This window comes from Saccopteryx bilineata, chromosome 6, assembly GCF_036850765.1.
Source record: "Saccopteryx bilineata isolate mSacBil1 chromosome 6, mSacBil1_pri_phased_curated, whole genome shotgun sequence".
NCBI classification, from domain to species: Eukaryota; Metazoa; Chordata; class Mammalia; order Chiroptera; family Emballonuridae; genus Saccopteryx; species Saccopteryx bilineata.
In genome coordinates this window covers 139,017,086-139,032,282 of record NC_089495.1, presented here as the reverse complement: position 1 = coordinate 139,032,282, position 15,197 = coordinate 139,017,086, and positions in this window count along the sequence as shown.

The following is a 15,197-nucleotide window of genomic DNA, read 5'->3' as shown; positions in this document are numbered from 1 at the left end:
TTCGCTTTTCTCGCTCTGAGCCGGCTCCGCGCGGGTAGCGCGCACCGGGAGCCCGGGCTCGGCCGCCCATTGGCTGGCGACGCGCCGGCTCAGGGCGTGGCCTCGGGGATAGGCGGCCGGCGGCGCCGCCTGATTGGCCGGCGCGCAGGGCGCCGGGACCGGGGCGACGGGACTGGGAGGCGCGGGCGGGGGTAGCAGCGTCAGTGTGGCGTGGCCGGCACCGGTGGCCTCTCGCTCGCTCGGCCTGACCCGTGTGGTCTCGCAGCTCCTGGCGCGCACCTGCAGCCCCTCGGCTGGCCGCCGCGCGCCCACCCCACCTAAGGGCGGCCAGGCGCCGCGTCACGCCCTCGACCACCCACCTGCGGGACCGACCGTGCCTTGGCACTGCCTTCCCGAGCGCTGGGAGCTCGTCCTTCGCCGCCCGCCCACCCTAACCCTCCGGTACCCGGTGATGGAGCCTCGCCACCCTCAGCCGCACCCCTCATGGGGCCGACTCCACCTGGAGTCTTTGAAGTGCCCCGACCTCCCCCTGTCCCCTGTCACCTCTCAGTCCGCGTCCACGTACTGAAGAGGCCTCTGGCTTTTTACCCGAGGCTCCCCCTTCGCCTTGCCCGCCGCAGACGTCTGCCTTTCCAACTTCTTGCTCGTCCATCTCATAAAATCCACCATGTGACAGTCACTGGACAACCGCTACAGCCTCACCGATGTATCCCCTCCAGGTTGAGGGCAGGATGGGTCCCTGCGGAGTGGTCGCATCAGTCTCACCTGAGCCGCCTTGTCCCATGTGCCTTCCCCTCCGCTTCTTCTGGGCCCCACCTCACTGCTGGCCCGCACCAGTCTCCCGCTTCTACTCTGCCTACCCCTTGGTCCTCAGAACAACCATCTGGGCTCCAATGGCCCCCTCCCTGCACTCTCCTCCGGACCGTCCATGCTCCTTTCTCAGACTCAGTGGCTTCTGCCCACCCTGCTCCTTCCAGCAGCCCTATTGCAGTCAGTCTCTTACTACCCTGCTTCCACGCATGTCTACCCCAGGCCCGAATGGTCCTTCGTGAGAATAAGACCCTTCTTGTTCAGAGCCTGGACAAGTCTCAACAAACATTTATTGAGAGAGCTACGGTGTGCCAGGCACTGATCTAGATGCTGAGGATAAACCAGTGAACAGAACCGACAAAACTTTCCCTTCCTCCTTCCAGCATTCAACTGGGGGTAAAAGACCATGAAAAAATAAAATAAAATATTCCCTGGCCCAGTAGCTCAATGGATAAAATGTCAACCCGTGTGTCAGAGGTCACAGGTTTGACCCCGCCAGTCAGGGCACCTAGGAGAAGCAATTAATGAGTGCACAACTAAATGAAATAACTAAACTAGGTGAAACAAGTTGATGCTTTCTCTCTCTCTCTCTCTCTCTCTCTCTCTCCCCCCCCCTTTCTCTTTCTCTCTCCCTCCACACTCCCCTCCTCTCTCAAATCAATGGAAAAAGTTTTTATGTTAGAAAATGGCAAGTTCTGTGGTAGAAAAATAGAGCAGCAGCTGGAGAGCATGGGGTGGAGTTAGGGTTAGAAGACCAGAGGAAGAGAGGCCTTCAAGGAGGTGGGGTGGGGGGTGGGGAGTGATCCAGGCAGAGGCACAGCTTTGCAGAAGGTGGGAGCAGGAGACCAGTGTGGCTGAAGGGGGTCAAAGCAGTGGGACAGAGGATGTGTAGGCCCTTGTATGGACTTTGGTTTTTCTTGAGTGAGGTGGGGAAGCATTGGAGGGCTTGGGTTCAGGCAGTGATGTGATCTCACTCCTGTCTTCAAATAGTCTGGCTGCTGGGACAAAGGCGGGAGCAGGGAGACTGGACCAAAGATCATCGCAGCGTGGCCTGTAGTGGTAAAGTGGAGCAGTGAGAAGTGGTCAAATTCTGGATCTGTTCTGAAGAAAGAATCAATAAGATCCAATGAAAATTGGATATAGAGTGTGAGAAACACGGCAGAGTCCCAGACGGCTGTGAGGTTCTTGGTTGAAAGCTGGAAGGAGTGATTTACCATCACCGAGATGAAGAAGACTGCAGGCACAAGTCTAGGGGAGGTCAGGAGTCCCATTTTGGACATAAGTTCAAGGTTTTTATTAGAGATCCCAATAGATGTTTCAATAGACATTTGATCATGAGTCTGGAGTCCAAGGGAGAAATTTGGGTTGATGGACATCTGGAAGACATCAGCTCCGAGACAGTGCTGAACGCCTGGAGACAGGGTGAGTCTCCACAGCAGTGTGGGCCGAAAGAACAGGACCAACCCCCCACCCCTCAATGGAGAGAGGCTGGAGGACGAGGACCGCGCAGAGGAGATGGAAAAGGGGGGAAGCACTGATGTAGGAGGAAAATGGAAGCTGAGAGAAGAAAGTGAGACAAGCGTGGTCAGCAGATCACATGCTTCCAGGGGTCAACTAACACAAGGATTTAGCAACACGGAGGCCACTGGAGCCTTTATTCCGCTCCAGCAATCCCTCACCTACTCTTGACTGCTTCCTCTCCCTGTTTTCCAGGCCCCTTGGGACCTAAGTCAGCAATGACAGACGCTTCTGGCTGTCCCCTCCTGCCATTTTCAATTTCTATCCCTGAGCCTGGGTACAACGCTGGAGCATGGAGCCTGTTCTTTTTTTTACTCGCTGTGTTTTTGTTGTTATTGTTGAAATAAATTATATTTTTAAATGATGTATTTTAAGAAAAATATTAAGTGAAGAATAGCATAGGTGGCCCATAGATAGGGTACATATCATCAGAGTTGTGTTGCTGACGTGACTCAAGCTGGAAACAATGTCTCTCTCCTCTTCCTCTGATCCATCTCTAGATGTGGCCAGAGCAACCTTCCTAAAGCACAACTTTTAGATCATGTGACCCTATTACACTCAAGGTGAAGTTCAAACTCCTCAGCAGGATGTGTAAATAACAGTTCAATCTGCCCTTTTGCAATTCTGCTCCTTCTGGAGCTGCTCACAGCTAAGAACCTCCCTGCCCCTAGTCCCCTGCTCCTCCCCCTCCTGCTTGTCAGCTCCATTCAACCTTCCAGACTCTGCAGGACTCCCCATCCCCCTGATGGTCTCCCACACCCTCTAGGATGGTTAAGTGTCCTGTGCGTGCGGACAGGACCGCATCACCCACTACCATCTTCACCATATCCTGTTACCAATGCGATTTTCTGTTTGTGTCTGTCTCCATTATAGTGGAGTGTTGCTACCATGTTAACACCCAGCCTTCTGGTACACATACAGGAAATGTCCAGTATGTGTATACTAAATGGGGACGTTCCTCTGTAGGTTTCTGATCAGCCTCTGTCTCCACCCTCTGTGCCACATCTGGAGTTGACTTAAATGACCTTCCTGTTGCAGAAGACTGACAACCTCATGCTCCGGTCCCAGAGCCTGATACACAGTAGGCATGAAATAAATATGGGACAAATAAAATCAAACCATAAAACTGAAAACAAGAGCTGTAAGGACCCTGGGTGTATTAATAAAAAAAAAATTCAGTCTATCTTCTAAATGTGAATATAGACTTATTTATTTATTTATTTATTTATTTTATTTTTCCGAAGCTGGAAACAGGGAGAGACAGTCAGACTCCCGCATGCGCCCGACTGGGATCCACCCGGCACGCCCACCAGGGGGCGATGCTCTGCCCCTCCGGGGCGTCGCTCTGTTGCGACCAGAGCCACTCTAGCGCCCAGGCCGAGGAGCCATCCCCAGCACCCGGGCCATCTTTGCTCCAATGGAGCTTTGCTGCGGGAGGGGAAGAGAGAGACAGAGAGGAAGGAGAGGGGGAGGGGTGGAGAAGCAGATGGGCCCTTCTCCTGTGTGCCCTGGCCGGGAATCGAACCCGGGACCCCTTGCACGCCAGGCCGATGCTCTACCACTGAGCCAACCGGCCAGGGCCTGAATATAGACTTATTTAGATTGTCTCTAAGAGGTCTTTAAAACAGAAGTTAAAATCCATACCTATGAGATTTTGGCAATATCTTTTTTATTGATTGATTTTCTTTTTTCTTTTTTTTTTTTTTTTAGAGAGAGAGAGAAAAGGGGAGAGAGAGAGAAAGAAAGAGAAGCATTCATTCATGGTTCCACTTAGGCATACACTTATTAGTCACTTCCTGTATGTGCTCCAACCGGGGCTCGAACTTGCAACCTTGATGTTTTGGGATGACGCTGTTACCCACCAAGCAATTGGTCAGAGCTAGTTTTCTTTCTTTCTTTCTCTTTCTTTCTTTCTTTCTTTCTTTTTTTTTGTTTTGTTTGTATTTTTCTGAAGCTAGAAACGGGGAGAGAGTCAGACAGACTCCCGCATGCGCCCAACCGGGATCCACCCGGCACGCCCAGCAGGGGCGATGCTCTGCCCCTCCGGGGCCTCGCTCTGCCCAGAGCCACTTTAGCACCTGGGGCAGAGGCCAAGGAGCCATCCCCAGCTCCCGGGCCATCTTTGCTCCAATGGAGCCTCGGCTGCGGGAGGGGAAGAGAGAGACAGAGAGGAAGGAGAGGGGGAGGGGCGGAGAAGCAGATAGGCGCTTCTCCTGTGTGCCCTGGCTGGGAATCGAACTCGGGACCTCTGCACGCCAGGCCGACGCTCTACCACTGAGCCAACCGGCCAGGGCCTTTCTTTCTTTCTTTCTTTCTTTCTTTCTTTCTTTCTTTCTTTCTTTCTTTCTTTCTTTCTTTTGTTCTTTCTTTCTTTCTTTCCTATTTTTTAAAACTTCTAAAAAGAATATGTACTCGCCTGACCAGGCGGTGGCGCAGTGGATAGAGTGTCGGACTGGGATGCAGAAGGACCCAGGTTCAATACCCCGAGGTCGCCAGCTTGAGCGCGGGCTCATCTGGCCTGGACAAAAAGCTCACCAGCTTGGACTCAAGGTCGCTGGCTCTAGCAAGGAGTTACTCGGTCTGCTGAGGCCCGCGGTCAAGGCACATATGAGAAAGCAATCAATGAACAACTAAGGTGTCGCAGCGAAAAACTGATAATTGATGCTTCTCATCTCTCTCCATTCCTGTCTGTCTATCCCTATCTATCCCTCTCTCTGACTCTCTCTCTGTCCCTGTAAAAAACAACAACAAAAAAACAAAAAAAAGAATATGTACTCATAGTGTTAAAAAAAGAAACAAAAAGAAAGAGGGAGAAGTAAAGGGGGGAAAAGGAGGAAGAAAAACAGAAAAGAAAATTCAAAAATTAAAAATACACAGGGTTTAGAACAGAGTCCCTCTGTCCCCCCCGTCCTGTCTACCTCCCCAGATATGACCACTGGAGATTTTTGTGTCTTTTCAGACATTACCTATGTATGTACAGGCATACATGTGTTTTATTTTCTTACACGGGTGGGATTCACATTGTGCATCTACTTCTTAGCTTGCTTGCTTCCCTTCCTGTGCCTTAAACATTTCCCTGTCAGCACACAGACATCTACCACACTTAAAAGAAAATGGCTGCATGGGATTTCTTTGAACTGATGTATGACAACTTAACTAGACTTGATTGAGGAGCAGTGAGAGTTCTTTGCCCCAGTTTTTCACAACTACAAACATCTTGCAACAAACATCTCCCTAACTGTATACTTTACACCCTTGATCAAGGACAGCCACAAGATAAGTCCCTAGTTACTGTGAAAAAGGTACTCCTCTTTGCAGTTTTTAGAGATCTTACCAAATAGATTTCCGAAAGGCTGCCCCACGTAGACTCCTACCAACCGGGCATTGGACCGCCTGAAGGGCCACCCCTCATCACCCACGGTATCAGCAGACTTTGTTTTGTTGGTCTGTTAGATGAAAAATAGCATCTCCTTGTTTTTGTTTTGTTTTGTTTTTAAATTCTATTTAGAGAGAGAGAGAGAGAAGGGGGAGGAGCAGGAAGCATCAACTCCCATATGTGCTTTGAGCGGGCAAGCTTAGGGTTTTGAACCAGCAACCTCAGCATTCCAGATCAATGCTTTATCCACTGCGCCACCACAGGTCAGGCCAGCATTCTCTTGTTTTGATTTACACTTTTAAAAAGTTATGACTGAGGTTTAGCATCTTTTTATTTGTTTTGCAATAACCTTTTAAAGCTCAAGAATGAGGTCATGCTTTTTAAAGAGCAGGTGGACCTTTGAGGTACCTTCCCAAGCAATGGGCCTCAGAGAAGGAAATGACTTTTTTTTTTAGAGTGAGAGAAGCATCAGCTTGTTGTTCCACCTAGTTGTGCCATTTACTGCTTCTCACATGTGCCTGGACTGTGACTCAAACCAGGGATATCAGGACTGAGCAGGCGCTCTCGAGGTCAAACCCTGAGTGGGGCTCAAGCTGGTGACCTCGTCACTCTGGGGCTGCATTTTATTCACTGTGCCAGCCAGGGCACGGGAATGATTTTGGACGCCTCTCTAGCAGGGGACCATGTGATTCAAACAGACTTGTGGAAGTCAAGAGGCAAGTGAGTGAATAGACAGAGATGCGAGACCCAGGTGCTACTGGCCCACAGGGTAACTTCAGTTGAGTCATTTCTCTCTGGGCCTCTAAAAAAGGAGGAGGATGGACAGGTCATCTGGTCCCCTCCAGGTCCACTGTCCCATGCATAATTCTAAGAATGGTCGCTGAGAGTAGTTCTAATCTTAACTGCCCACAGTGTACAGACTTAAGCCCCTTAGCTTAGCATTCTAGTTTCTTCTCCATCTGGTCCTAACATACATTTTCCAAACGTATTTCCCGGTTAAAAGCCCTCAGTGCCCTGGACCCAGTCACAGTGCTCCCCTGAATATATCCAGGGCTCAGGCTCCAGGTTGCCTGCTCCATTCCTTCCCGCCTCTCCCCACCCACTCCAGCATCTTCCCACAAGGCCAACCTCCAATGCCACATCGCCCAGGCACCCTCCCCATCCTATTCCCATGACCCTGGAGGGCTCAGCTTATCCTTTATTAAACCACTCATTGAAGACTTGCTCTGCCTTTTAGTTGATTCAGTTCCGTGTGAGTTTGAGAGAATAATGTTAAGTCAAGCAGCTCTGGGTACAAATCTCAGAACCACCTGCTGTGTTTACATGAAGCAATCTATTTCTTGGCTGGTCCTCGGTTTCCTCATCTGTAAAATGAGAAAACCACTATCAAGTCTTGCAGTGTTAATGAAGAAAATGGAGTCGAATGGCACACCAAGACACTTTCTAGTTTGGCCTCCATATTCTTTAGAAATTAGGAGGAGAGGAACCCCGTCCGATTCCTCCTGCGCTTGCAGGTTGGCCGTGCGACCTAATACTAACCTGACGGACCGCGTGCAGGGCTCATCATGTACAGGGACCTCACCCTGACAAAACAGCCTGTATTGAAGGAGCATCTAAAGTAGTTGCGACATAATAGCAGAGCCTCCATGCCTGACATCCAAGACTCTGTCCCACCCAGCTCCCGGGAGCCACTGTGTCTCGTGCTGGGTGCCACTGCCCGTGGTGAGTTGAAAGTCTTCCCCTGTGGAGAAATGGGGTGTGGAAGGGAGAGTGTGGCATCTCCACCCTTACCTCCCAGATCTATGACTCAAGAAAGTTATTTAACCTCTGAGCCTCAGTTTCCTCAATTGGGAAATACGGGATAATAATTCCTATCACCAACTGTTCTGTTTGTTAGTTTTGTTTTTGCTTTGTGAAGTGTCTCAAACAATGCCAGACCTATAGGAACCCAATAAATATTAAATATTTCACCTCCCCATTTTTTTCTCACTATGAGGGACAGAAACTACATCTCATATAGAAAAAAATCCCTCATAACATAGAATAAGGGTAAGCATATTATAGAGGATCAAGAATTATTGTTATTCAGAGTGGTAATGACATTAACCTTCCTTCGGCAGTTTTCGAAGTTCCAAGTGACAGCATACCTGAACTCATTTGAGTGTCTTTTTTTTTTTTTTTTAATTATTGCTTTGAGAGAGAGAGAGAGAAACATGGATTCATTGTTCCACTTATTTATGCATTCATTGGTTGATTCTTGGTCATTTGATTTTTAATTTTATTTTTATTGAATTTATTGGGGTGACATTGGCTAATAAAATCATGTAGGTTTCACGTGTACAATTCTAAGACACATCATCTGTGTATTGTACTGTGTTTACCACCCCAAGTTAAGTCTCCTTCTAAGGGTCATTGGATTCTTAAAACAACCCTTCGGGGTAGACCGGGTTACACTCATCTTGTAAATAAAGAAACGAGGTCCCAAGAAATCAAATGATGCATTCAAAGTCTCAGAGCCAAAAAATCCAAGACTTGAACCCAGACTCTCGTTTCCGGATCCCACACGTTCCTTTCTGAGTGGCGGTAACTGCCGATGTGTATGTATTCCCACTCGATATTCTGGGTTGAACCCGTGGCCCCGTTATAGAGCAGCCCGGGTGCTTTAAATCCAGCAGAACCAGTGCTGGTTCTTCCCAGAGACAATGTCTGGTTTGGCCCAGGAGATAGCATTTGATTGTTCTCTAAATTGATTCTCAGATGCAGGGAACATGTTGACTCTCGGGGCTGTCCCAGGGTTTGGCCTCCACGCACTCTGTTTTCAAACGTCCTCAGGGGCGTTGTCATGAGTGTGCTTGCCCATGAAGGCTTTGTCCTTTCCTCACCATGCCTGCCCCCTGACGCCAGGGTGACAGCGGTCTCAGGGAGTCTGGTCAAATACCCAGGATGTAATCCAGACTCTCCCTGTCCTTGAGTGGAGGCAGAAGAAGCTATGTCAAGGTGGGCGTCACCCTCTGGCTGGCATATTCTTGCTCTCTCACATTCTTTTCCTGTGGCTTCACTGTAGATGGATCACTCCAGTGAAGGCTCGGCAGTTGCAACACAGCTGCCAGAAAGCCCTTGGCCGCTGAACACTGGCCTGAACCTCCAGCAAATGTCTCTGGCCTGTGACAGATTGGGAGGCATGGAGCTATTATTCTTACTGCCCTTTCAAGAAAACATTCAAGGGGGGTCCTGGGAGGGCTGGGAGGCGAGGGTTCTGCCTGCTGGCTCATGCTTGCTTATTTTATTCTTTGAGGAAAACATTGGTGGTGGTGAAACATCTTCATTACAAAACAATGTCCATTTAAAATTGAGTTGTTATCTTCACTTTACAGGTAGGAAATCAGTGACGAGGGATTCAATCACTTGCTCTAAAATGACATTTCTTCTTTTATTTTTTTAATTTTTATTTATTTATTTTTTATTTAGCAAGAGCGAGTAAGTGAGAGAGAAAAAGAGACAGATTGGGACAGACAGACAGGAAGGAAGAGAGAAGAGAAGCATCAACTCATAGCTGCGTCACCTTAGTTGTTCACTGACACTTTCTCACATGTGCCTGGACCGGGGGGTGGGTGTGGGCTGCTACAGCAGAGCGACTGACCCCTTGCTCAAGCCAGTGACCTTGGGCTTCCAGCCAGCGACCTTGGGCTCAAGCCAGCAACCATGGGGTGGGTCATGTCTATGATCCCACACTCAAGCTGGTGGGCCTGCGTTCAAGCTGGCAACCTCAGGGTTTCAAACCTGGGTCCTTAGTGTCCCAGGCCAATGCTCTATCCACTATGCCACTGTTTGGTCAGGCAAAATGACATTCTTTTATAGCAATCCTTCCCCAGCTAAGAGTGTTCTTTACTTGAAATTTGACTCCCTTTTGTACATATGTAGAAGTAGGCGACAATTAGAAAGGGGAAACTGGTGGTTGGAAAAGAGGAGGGAACAAGTCAGGAGCATTTGGTGACAGCACCAAGACAGAAGAGATGTGGAAGCAGCTTTTCCATTTGTGAGATGGCTTTTCATGCGGGGAGGGGGCCGGGGTATGTTTGGTCTGAAACGATTGTGGGCATGGCTGCAGCTCTATTCCTTTGGAATTGGGAGGTAGATGAACATTCTTACTTAGGTATCCCTCAGTCCTTTTATGAAGAGTGCCTCGAGGAAGCCCCAAAACTCCAAGTGACTCTGCTTTGTGGATCAGCAGATGGAGGCGCCAACTCTGAGACCAGAAATCAGAGGACTTTTAACGTGTGGATAGCGGACCAGGCAGAGCACAAAACAAATGCTTCGTAGTATGTACCCGAGCCTTCACAAAGCAGAGCAAATGTACAGGCATCTCATTGGAAATGCACAGGAGGGAGGTCCTACAGGGTGTGTGATGAGCCGCGGGCAGTTGGTGGACAGCACTACATGAACCTCGTCATGACAAATTAGACAGGTAAACTGTCCTAGGTATGCTTATTCTCTGGCATGTTGCCTAGATTATTTTATCTTTGTGAATTCTATTTTTCACGTAAGGTCTCATGTTTCTTAACCTCAAAATCTTCCACCCCTCCCTTGGATGTACATGGACACGACTAGATCACAATCCAGCACTCACGCTGATGGACCTGAAGGCTGGGTCCGTCAGCACACATCTTGTCAGGGCGCTAGGGGAGGTGTGTGCACTGTGCTTTGGGCATGATGAATTCCTCCTGGGGGCCGAGGTGGGGACGTGGAGGAGATGGCATCCCAGCAGGGTCACAAAGGGAGAATGTGGGCTCTCCTGAGAAGACCGAGGACATTTCTGACAGAATGCAGCATGAGCAAAGGCCCTGAGGTTAAGACATCATAACTAGTTCAGGAGCCCCTTGCCTGAGATCAAGGGAGGCGACCAGAAAAGTGCGGGATACAGATGTGTTGTAGAATTGTGCACCTGTATAATTTTTTTTATATAAATTTATTTTATTTTATTTATTTATTTATTTATTTTTTACAGAGACAGAGAGTGAGTCAGTGAGACGGATAGAAAGGGACAGATAGACAGGAACGGAGAGGGATGAGAAGCATCAATCATTAGTTTTTCATTGCACGTTGCAACACCTTAGTTGTTCATTGATTGCTTTCTCATATGTGCCTTGACTGCGGGCCTTCAGCAGACCGAGTAACCCCTTGCTGGAGCCAGCGACCTTGGGTTCATGCTGGTGACCTCGGGGTCTCGAACCTGGGTCTTCCGCATCCCAGTCCAACGCTCTATCCACTGCGCCACCACCTGGTCAGGCGCACCTGTATAATTTTGTTAACCAGTGTCACCTCAATAAATTCAATTAAAAATAAAAAGGAAGAAAAGTGTAGAAACCACACTCTAAGGAACCCCCCAGGCCAAGCTATTGGCTGTAAGCAGCTGGGAGCCACAGAAGGATATTGAGCCTTATAGCGTGATTAGCTCTATTTTTAGACAGTGCCTGGCCAAGGAATGACACAGGCTTGGACAGGAGAAACCTCTTGAAATCCACCAGGAAGGAGATGACGAGGGCCTGAGCAGAGCAGTGACTGTATCTACAGGGACTGGAGACCCGCCAGAGAGGGACCCAGTGGTGGAACTGTCAGCCTGAGTGACGGCTGAGATGTCGGGAGTGACAGATAGGGAAGGCCTGGCGATTTATAGTGTGGGTGATTAGGAGACAGAGCAGCAACAAGAGACAGGGTGCAGAGAGGACAAACAGGTTTGGTGCGGAGGTTTGGGGGGTGGGGTGGGGATAGACTCCAGTCATAAATGCTAATGTTTTCTTCTTCATAGGAGCACTGGGGTTCCTATGTTCCAAACTGACATCGCCAGGAGTTAAGGTCTTTGAGAGGCTGTCAACCAGGGGAAACCATAGATGTTGGCTAGCTGGCCTGGGACCAGGACATCTCAGTCAGTGTCCTTATTTGTGAAATCACACAGAGCCGCATCACAGGGGCAGGCAGATATTTGGGGAGGTGGTGGGGTATACTACGGGCAAAAGTCATGCCCATTTCCCCCCATCTCTTTCAAAAGTACTCCAAGTTGATCCAATTTGGAAAGCAGACACCTGAGGTCGTTCATTAAGTAGCGACCATTGCCCTGCAGTAACCGATCAGAAAGTAGGAAGCTTTTGGTGCTTTTTCCCTTGTTATCACCCTAGCTAACATCAAGGGCATCTACGGAACATCTTTTGGATGTAGGGTTCTATACAGAGCCCTGAGGAGCGGCCCCCTGTCTCAAAGACTTCCAGAGAGTTAGGAAAACAGGACAGGGCATGGGTGCCCTATGTGAAATGTGCAAGCAGGATGTGCGGAGGAGTTGAAAGGCTGCAGGGAGAAGGTGGGAAGCCCCACCCTCCGTGCCTGGGGGTGGGAGTGCGGGGTGTCCTACGGTGAAGGACAGGCCCTGGTCCTCAAGCCTTGGTGAGGAAAGGCGGGCAGGGGAGCCCCTGCCACGTTGCTAAGGAGCATCGATCCTGGAGTGTCTGATGCAGGTCCCTAGAGAAACTCTGTGGGTAGATAGTGAGGAGTGGAGAGGGATGGACATGTGCAAATTGTGTTTTGGCAGGACTGACAGCAACCCAATGGGGGGGGGACCCAAGTTCTCTACCCCAGGTCCTAGGAAGGGTGCTACCTAGGGGACAAGGGGTCCCAAGTAGAGGAGACTTTTCCAGGGAGACTTTTCCTCTGCTGTGAATTTCTAAGGACAGAAAGGTTAAAAAAAAAGTAAGCAAACACATTTTATAATATTTTCTTAACCTCTAACATGGTCAAGAACACATTTTTCCTACTTTTCTCCTTGGGAGTTCTAAAATTCAGAGACCACCTTTTTTACTGCAGGTAACAATCTCTTCATCTGAAATAATGTGGACAATGGTGACCAAAGGTCATGATATTTAAGCGCTATTTTAACTTAAAAATGCTTTTGGGAGTATTGGTGAGTCACCCAGGTCAACGCAAATATCTACAAAACATGCACCAATTGTTCCAGAAGGAAATAATCGTTGCAGAAGGGCAAACGGCCAAAGGAGCTGAAATGCCAGGTTCTTAATTTATAAAGTCAATAAAAGAACCTCTTTTGTGAGCTCTTCTCAAGTCATAGTGTATTGTCAGGCAAGTCTGGCACTGAAATCACTTTTATGCTTAAGTACTTCACACGGATGCAAAACGCGGGAACCATAAACTAAAAGCTTCTTGAAAACATTTTTTTTTTTTGTAAGAGACTTAAGATTGGGTAGAATTTACTCAGCTTTCAAGAATGCAGAGGCATTTCAAATAAAAAAAAGCCAGCACCTAACTACTCAGGATAAAAATACACCCTTTTTACTACCTGCCACATGGCCTATTTCACAAAACTCTTATGGCTGCCGCACTTTGGAAATTCTATTCAAGGTTTTCCTTGAGACTCAGAAAAAATGTTCCTTCTCATTTTCTAAGCAATATATCATTTTGTGTAAATACCTATAGGGTTGGATTCATACTGACTTTTTTTTCTAGGTGGCTTTGTGCCAATGGAAGAAAAAAAAAACCTAAATAAATAACAAAGAACTATAGACACGCCCCCAGCTCTGGGCTCTCCTCCTTTCTTTGGGCGTTAAAAGGCTCCACGTCTGTGTGGCAATGACAGGTCTGCCACCCCCTCCAGTGAGATAAGGCATCCATGGCTCATGGCCCTGTTAACCATCATTACATCCCGTAATAATGTTGATTGACCTGATGTTGGAAAGGAGCCAAAACTGGCAGGTAGATGACACTCCCTTTGCTTTTAAGTCTAACACAGAACCTCAAGCTGCCTAAAGAAATCTGCATTTTTTTAAAGGATTAAGAGGAAGAAAAAAAATACAATCAACAAAACTATGTTCAAAATATATCAGATATCCCTGTAGATTAATGAAGTATTTGGGCCAATGTTTTGGATTCTCGTGGGAAAAGACTCAGTGCATGTTCATGGATGCGTTTTTAATATAAAACACGTAACAGCTTTTGTTTTAACCTATGGTGACCAAACCTTTCTTTGCTATAGTTGTAGATAGATTTCTCTAGCTAGGTTACATGAGAAAACACATAAAATGTTCAAGATAAGATAATAAATGTGTTTCACACCTGTGTTTGGATGATTCAAATTTGATACTAAGACCACTAAAACCACAGCATTTAACTCAATTTTTGCACACACATGCTATATGTGCATGGCTTTGAGGTTGGACTAATCACTGAGAGACATAAAACAATTTTTTCCCCCAAGTGAGAGGAAGGGAGATAAAGAGACAGATTCCCGCATGTGCCCTGACTAGAATCCACCCAGCAAACCCCATCTGAGGCTGATGCTCTACCCATCTGGGGCCATGCTTGCAACCAAGCTATTTTTAGTGCCTGTGGCAGATGCTCTACAGAGCCATTCTCAGAGCCCTGGGCCAATGTGCTTGAACCAATCAAGCTATGGTTGTGGGAGGGGAAAGGGAGAGAGAGAGAGAAGGGGAAAAGGGAGGGTGGAAAGGCAGATAGTCGCCATCTCCTGTGTGCCCTGACCTGGAATTGAACCCCAGACATCCACACACCAGGCAGATGCTCTATCACTGAGTCAACCGGCCAGGCCTATAAGACAATTTTTAAAAACTCATTTATTGATTTCAGCGAGAGGAAGGGACAGAAAAAGAGAGACAGGAACAATGAGGTGCTCCTGTATATGCCCTGACTGGGAATTGAACCCGCAATTGCGCCTCAGGATGATGCTAATAACTGAGCTATCCAGCCAGGGACATAAGACAATTTAAAGACTCCTTTTTTCCCCTTAAGTATCTGCTGCATTCTATTTTCAGCCCCCAGCAGTCTCTGGTTTCACACTATCACCATAGTTACTGGATCTGAGACCCCGTAAAATTGTACTTGATTTTATTTCCCTCTAAGATGGTTGCCTAAATGGTAAAATTATATTTCACTGTAGTGGTATGGAATTATTTAACAAAAAATGTAATTTGTTCATAAAAGATTCCACCCAGCCTGACCTGTGGTGGCGCAGTGGATAAAGCGTCGACCTGGAAATGCTGAGGTTGCGGGTTCGAAACCCTGGGCTTGCCTGGTCAAGGCACATATGGGAGTTGATGCTTCCAGCTCCTCCCCCCTTCTCTCTCTCTGTCTCTCCTCTCTCTCTCTCTCTCTCTCTCCCCCCCTCTCCTCTCTAAAATGAATAAATAAATAAAAATTAAAAATAAGAAAATAAAAAGCTATACTTAAAAAAAAAAAAAAGAAAAAAAAAAAAAAAGATTCCACCCAAATCAATAAATATCACAAGTCACTCTAGTGGTAAAATAATGTATTAGCACCCATGAAAGGAGATTAAACATTTGATCCCTGGCCCTCCACAGGATACCTTCCTGGGAAGCCAGCTCCTCTGAGCCATGGTCCTGCCTGGGGTGTCCACCTCTTCCTCTTCCACGCCCCCCACTGAACCCCACTTGTACATGTCATGGCTCTTAGCCTA